General features: G+C 46.9%; 1 long non-coding RNA gene across 1 annotated transcript in view; it reads left to right on the top strand.

Annotated features, from left to right (window-relative positions):
• Nucleotides 1-4540: 4540 nt before the first annotated feature.
• LOC142012340 (uncharacterized) overlaps nucleotides 4541-6725 on the top strand; it is a 44144-nt gene continuing 41959 nt past the window's right edge. Inside the window, exon 1 of the long non-coding RNA XR_012645314.1 lies at nucleotides 4541-4750. This is a non-coding gene — a long non-coding RNA (uncharacterized LOC142012340). The remainder of the gene's footprint in view (nucleotides 4751-6725) is intronic.

Below are 6725 nucleotides of genomic sequence, written 5' to 3'. Positions count from 1 at the left end.
TCTCTGCTGGGGCTTGATTTTATTAAGAAATGGGCTTGGTTATTGCTTGGGCTACTTTTCCATTAGCCGTAGCCGAGACCTTACCATCTCTCCATCTCTTCCCACCTTCCTAATATTTGGGCTAGAATCTAATGAGCCCCTTGTCCACCAGTAGGTCAATAATAATTAGCAACTCTGAAGTAGTAATCCGCAGCTCTTTGCTTAATTCCAATCCATGATAATAGATTTTTGCTCCTGTTTTGCCAACACATTGGGCTGTGAAATGTGGTACAGTGTGTGGCAGGGTGGGGCCAGGAAAAGGGAGGTAGGAGTAAAAACAGAGCGGAGACACAGCTGGCAATCAAAGTGGGAGCAACTGAGGAGTAGGCTGCCCTAATTCAACTAGGGCCAGCTGATCCTACTCAGGGCTACCTTTGTAAGCCCTTCTCCATGCAGGGCAAGGAGAGGGCGGTGAAGGAGAGTTTAGGAGATGAGTGAGGAGAACGAACTTAGAGGAACACCAGGGACCATGAAAGAAGAGAGGAGCCTCAGCAACCCTGGGGGCTGGACTGCCCCAACCCAGGAGGGCCCAGAGCTCCACCAGAGACTTTGAGGAACTGGTCAGCTGGAGGAGCCAAACAAAGGAGGGGACTTGCTGCCATGGCTACCACTAGAGGAGGGAGGTACCAGGGGGAAGCATCTGGGGGAAGCGGCCTAGGGAGAGGAGCTGCAAGGTCCAGGGCGAAGGGAGTCAGCTCTCATGGGTAGTGGCTGTCCAGGGTCCCTGGGCTGGAACCCAGAATGAGTGAGTGGGTAGGGACCGGGTTCCCCCACAGACTGCCCTCTGCTCCAGCAAGGTTAATGGGGTTCATACGGTGAGGCCAATGGCCTAAACAGAGGACCTGGGGCCCAGGAATGAGACTGACTCTGTCACAGGTGGTATACAGAGAGTTTGTGATGAACAGTCCTCTAGAAAAACATGAGAGTGTGAGACGGTTATAGTGAACGGTTATAGTGAAACTGTTTCAAAGTACCTCACTATCAGTGGAGTGAAAATCCAGTGAAGATCAACTCCATTAGAAGCACCCAGCACAGGCTAATCCTATTAGAATACAACAGTTATCACCTACTACACTGGTGTTCATGGGAATTGCATAGGCCAGGTGACGTTGAACACCTCAGCTGTACTTTTTCCTGTCACTCCTTTCAGTTTCACAACCTGAAAGGCTGGCTCCACTGTATGAGCAGTGCTGTGGTGCTGCAGCTCAGATGCTGTTGTTTAGACTTTTACTATGGGGACTGAAGAGGTACTGTTGCCCTCAAAGACAAAATGAACTGGAGTAGGGAAGGGCTCTAGTCCAATGTGGCAGCCGATAGCAGGGTTTGTTACAGATGCTTCCTTCCTGAGGATGATTTTCTGTCCCCATTTGTCTGTTTTTCAGCTCTTGAGTGTCATTTGTGTGGCCCGGGGATTGGTATGGGACTGATGTCAAGGACTTGTTAGTTTTTATAACTAATTCTGTCATTAATTCATTGAGTAGGGCACTTCCCCTACCCGTACTTCCATCTGTATGGAAGACACAGCCCTCTCACTTGCATTTCCCATTGGGTAATGGAGGTGGTTCCTGGCCTAGAATGCTGGCTTTTATGGATCCTATTGTAAGGTACTTATCTCTCCCCATTCTCAGTACCTGGAATTGAGGTGCCTAACTCAAGCTTCGTGGATCACAGTGGTATTCCTGTGACTCTTCTACATTCCAAAAGTTAAGCACTGTGATGCTAAGCATTGCCACAACTCAGTCTCTGTCTGGCTCTGAGCTGCAATGCTTACCTTGTTCCCAGAAATGTTTAAAGCTGTTTATTGTACAGTTTATTTGGCTAATTCCACATCTCATGCATGAAGTGTAGTGTCTTGCTACAGAGTGTGTGACAGCATTCACTTTACAGGGCAGGATATTCCTCAGGACAGGTGAAAATGTAAAGACAAGGGCATGAAATTCTTTTCAATTTCACACTTCTTGTCCATGATTATTTGTCAAACTTTCCCCTTTTTTCTATTACTTTTGCCTTCCTGCACAGATGTGGCAAGCAGATGGAGTGGGGGATACTCATTTGCTGTGTCGTTGGGCCTGATCCATGAGTTTAATTGCCGAATTATTTTTTGGTACATAAGCCAAGCACTTTATTGGTATTAAGTGGCTTTCCATTGCCTTCAGTGGACTTTGGATCAGGACTAACATTATATAAGTTAATGAAATAAGTAATTCTGATTTTCACAGGATTGCTTTGAACTTGTTTATACTGATTGTCTGGGTCTCGCACTATAATTGCCAATACTTCACTTTTTTGGATCACATTGGGCATTTTATTAATATAAGCGATCTATTGTGCAATTTACAAAAACAACAATCAAGGTTTTACTATGTTTGAGAGAAAAATATTGGATCTTCGGAGAGACTGCATATCATGTTCATGATTCATCCCGAGAACTTGTTACACAAACAGCTAGAAACTGACTTATGTAGGTGGACAGAGGACACTGGTTAATTTTCCAGTCTTAAAACAGACTAATTCTACATTTCCTGTGAGCACATGAATGCAGTCCTTTTCAATTAAAGTGTTCTGCTACATCTGTACACTCCATGTGGAAAGATTGGTTACATTATATAATTCTTACCTTATATTTAGGCAAAATCTTTGGCTTCATTAGGGTTCATGGTAAGAACTAAAAAGCCCTACAATGTTGTTTTGATATCTGAGGATAGGTACACACACCTATTTGGAGTATCCTGTCTATATCCAGCTAACATTTAGTCTGTTTTAAAACATTCATAATCAAAAGAATTCAGCGGAATTCGAGGACTATTCTCTGCTCCAGAACAAGAACCCTCTACCAAGTGAGCTATATGACCAACTCCAGTAAGTTAGCTAGCAGAGAACTGTTCCATTGGAGCATGTTTGGTACCGTTAGTAGAAATATGCAGAGGCAGGTATCTCAGAAACTCCCCAGTTAGGGCAAAACAACTCTAGTGCTTTGCTCATGAGAGAATGTCTGGTGTCAAAAGACAGCACTATTCAGTGATCCACGTAAGGTTGATATATGCATGTTTGTGGTTACATAGGCTAGCTACTGGCGCTGCTTAGTCATGGTGAGGACAGCCTCTTCCAATTCTCCATGAGGTATTAGCTTGATGCCCAGACCAAGCTCTCCACCTGAGGATCAGGGTTCCATGACAGTAGGTGGTAGATTCTCCATCCCTAGGGGTTTTTAAGTCCCGCCTTGACAAGGTCCTGGCTAGGATGACTTAGTTGGGGTTGATCCTGCTTGAAGCAGGGGGTTGGACTAGATGACCTCCTGAGGTCCCTTCCAGTCCTATGATTGTATGATAGTAGGCTCCATAGGCACCGACTCTGTAGGTGCTCTGGGGCTGAAGTACCCATGGGGAGAAATTAGCAGGTGCTCAACACCCTCTGGCAGCCAACCTTCTCTTCCCCCAGCATCTCCCACCCACTGGTGGCCCTGCTGATCTGTTCTTTCCCCTCCCGCCCAGTGCCTTCTGTTCACAGGTTGTAGGAGGGAGGAGCCGTGGGGATACAGTGTGCTTGGGGGAGGAGACAGAAAGAGGAAGGGCAGCAGTGGAAGCTCTGGGGAAGGTGTGGCATGGGGGCTGGAGTGAGGGCAGGGCCTGAAGAGAAGGGGTTGAGCACCCCCTCCCCCACCGCTTCCGCAAGCCAGAGCAAAAGTTGGCACTTTATGGTAGACACTATTCATCCAGGTAAACCAGAATCTCTACTGCAAAACCTCACAATCTAAGATTCAGACAGCATGTAACAAACAAATAAGCAGACACACAGAAGGGAGCAATATGGGAGGACCAGGAATCTGTAGAATTGGGTGTAACTGTACATTTTTGTTTAATAAAAAATGAATGTATGTTTTGTGTTCCTGGCAAGATGAGCTTATGTGTTCTTCAGACTCTTAACCCTGCTTGGTGGATATTATGTTGTTAGATGATCAATTGGTTCTCATCTCTTTGTTTGGGTCCTTTGGGTTTTGCACTATTAATTAGATATTAAGAAAAAAACTGGGCTTCTGGTATTTGTGACCCAAAGACCTTTCTGCCCTATGCAAATTGGCATCTCACAGTACTTTGGGTGAAGCCAGAGAATCCTGTATCCTGAAGGATGTCATGAAACCTCTGTACAGAAAGCCTGTGTCACCCCATTCATCATAATCATTGCAACATATATCTACAGATGTTACATAAGGAGTTTAAACACTGAAAATTGTGTTTTCAAGGGCTGTGACTAGAGGCTGGTCACCAGCAAAGGGGAAAAGCAGGCTGCTGATTTTCAGACCATAAATGGTTATCAGGCTGGCTGTTTACATGTAAAGTGTTATATGGTTTGTAACTGGCATCTGTTTACAGTCTGAAGCAGGGGTGGAGAAACCCTGGCCTGCAGACAGGATCTGGACTGAGGTTTGCCTGGATCCAGCCCCAGGGTTCAGGGCCGAACTCCATGGAGTACTGAGCCTTGTGAGCTGGAGTCAGGCAAGCCAGGGCTGGATCTTGTCCATGGGCTCTGTTGGAGTGCAGGAGGCAGGAAGCATCTCCACATGGCACCTCTGCCGCTTGCTGCCATTCCCTAAGCTGGAAAATGAGGAGGGATTACAGTGCTGCCTGGAGACTTCGATCAGAGCAGCATAGGGCAGTGCCTGGGAGCTAGGGGATGGGGCGCAGACCCATGTTCATCCTGGGGCACTGCACAGGTAAGCTGCTTCCCTGTCACCCAGACTCTGCACTTCTAGACCTCTCCTAAGCCCCCTCCTGCCCAGACCCTCACTGGCACACCCCACTCCCCACCCTGCTCCTGCCCTGGCCCCAGATGCCTCCCCACAAACTCTCCTCCACCTTTCCTCCCACCCAGACCCTGCAATTCCTGGCCCAGTCCTGCACCTCCTCCTGCCCAGACCTCCACCCTCAGTCTACTCCTGCATCCCCTCCTACCTAACTTCTCCACCTGCAGCCCATTTCTGCATCTGCTCCTTCCCAGATTGCCCACCCCCAGCCTGTTCCTGTGCCCTCCAACCCAGACCCCACACCCAAGGCCCACTTCCTGGCAGTCTCCTCCTGCACTGAATCCTGCATTTTGGCCCCAATTCAGAACCTAGAGGGCACCACCAAATGTACTAGCCCTGGGCCCCCTAGTGTCTGGGGATGACGTATGGAGAGAATGAAGTGAGTGTCTCCTCTTTTTTCCTTTGTTTTCTTTCAGTCAGGGACCACGTCAGTGAGAGGCTTTTTAGTTTTTATTTTGTTTTTCACTTGTGTAACCCCCAACTGATATTTTTCCGTGGGTCAGTGGCAGCTTCTGACCCAAAAAATTCCCCATCCCTGGTCTAAACTGAATGCTAGTGAGGGATTGTGCAATCTTCAAAGAGAAAAATTAACAGGAAGAAATAAGTGGGGGTGGGAGGACCTTATTTTGAGGTGATTATCAAAGGACGGTTCTGGTATATTTTCTGGATGCAGAGAGGTAACCTGGCATCTTTCATCACCTAAGAAATAAACTGACCATGGGTTTGCTTCATGATAAAAATCACCACAGCGAGGCCTGGTTGAACAGGCTGAGGAGAACTTTGGCTGAGAGATCCTCCTGTATAAAGGGGGAAACTTGTCTTGTAAACTCAGAGTGCATGTTATTGTTTTGTTTTCGATGTAACCACTTGTTCTCATCGCTCTCACTGCTTTTAGTTTGAATCTCTATTCTTTCTTCAGTTTCCTTTGTGTTTTTAATTGCACTTGTGCCGTGTGTAATATCGGAGCTGTGGTCTAGAGTTAAACTGGGGGACACCGTTGCTCTCCGGCAGGGGATCTGGGATTTCTCTGGGTAGCCAGTGATTCGGGACTAAACAGGCCCAGTGGCCTTAGGGCAAGGTGAGCAAGACAGTTGCCTTGGGTCCTGTGCCTTCAGAGCCCCACTCTCCAATGGGCTGTTACATCCACCAGCCAGGCTCCACTGTTAGCGTTCTGTCTTGGGTCCTGCCCACCAGCTGAGCCCCACTGGGCCAGCTCTAGGGCTAGACTCCATAGTGGGACACTTATAGGGACGCTATGACTGAAATGCCTTGACTGTGAACCTGCAAGGCAGAGGCAGGGCTGGTGTTACCCAGAGGAAAGTGCTTGAGGGACTGACAGGCTAGATGTGTTAACTCCCCAACATTCAACCAGCACAACTCTTTACCCTGACTGCTCCAAGAAGCTCCACAGTATTACAACGGATCCCTTTTCCATTTACAAAATTCCTGCAATTCAACAGAATTTTCCATGGGTAGAAACTCCTTTCCAGGGTCATAAACATTTGCAGATGATCCAGAATTTCCTTGCTTTGCTTTCTCCTGATATGCCTGGTTGAATTTGAGAAATGTGCCTCACAGTGATCTGGGAGGTCTATGAAAACATACAATTTGGGTGAGTTTGGTTCAGGACATGGATTATTTTTATGGTGAAAAGTCCTCTGCCCCCTTGAGAGACAATTTTTAGATTCCTTTCCAGAAGTTGTCTGAGAAATGGCTTTTGACCATGAATATTCTATTAGGTGCCATTTTCATTTCCATAACTTGTGGTTCCTGTAATTTTCTTAGCAATTATTTTTACAGTTTCCAAAATAAATGTGGAAGAAAGAATTGAGGCTACTGGCCCTGGAGTTAAAAATGCACAACTGATTGATCATGTGCAATGAAA

The sequence above is a fragment of the Carettochelys insculpta genome, chromosome 4, assembly GCF_033958435.1.
Source record: "Carettochelys insculpta isolate YL-2023 chromosome 4, ASM3395843v1, whole genome shotgun sequence".
Lineage (NCBI taxonomy): Eukaryota > Metazoa > Chordata > Testudines > Carettochelyidae > Carettochelys > Carettochelys insculpta.
This window is presented reverse-complemented; position numbering and strand designations above follow the sequence as displayed.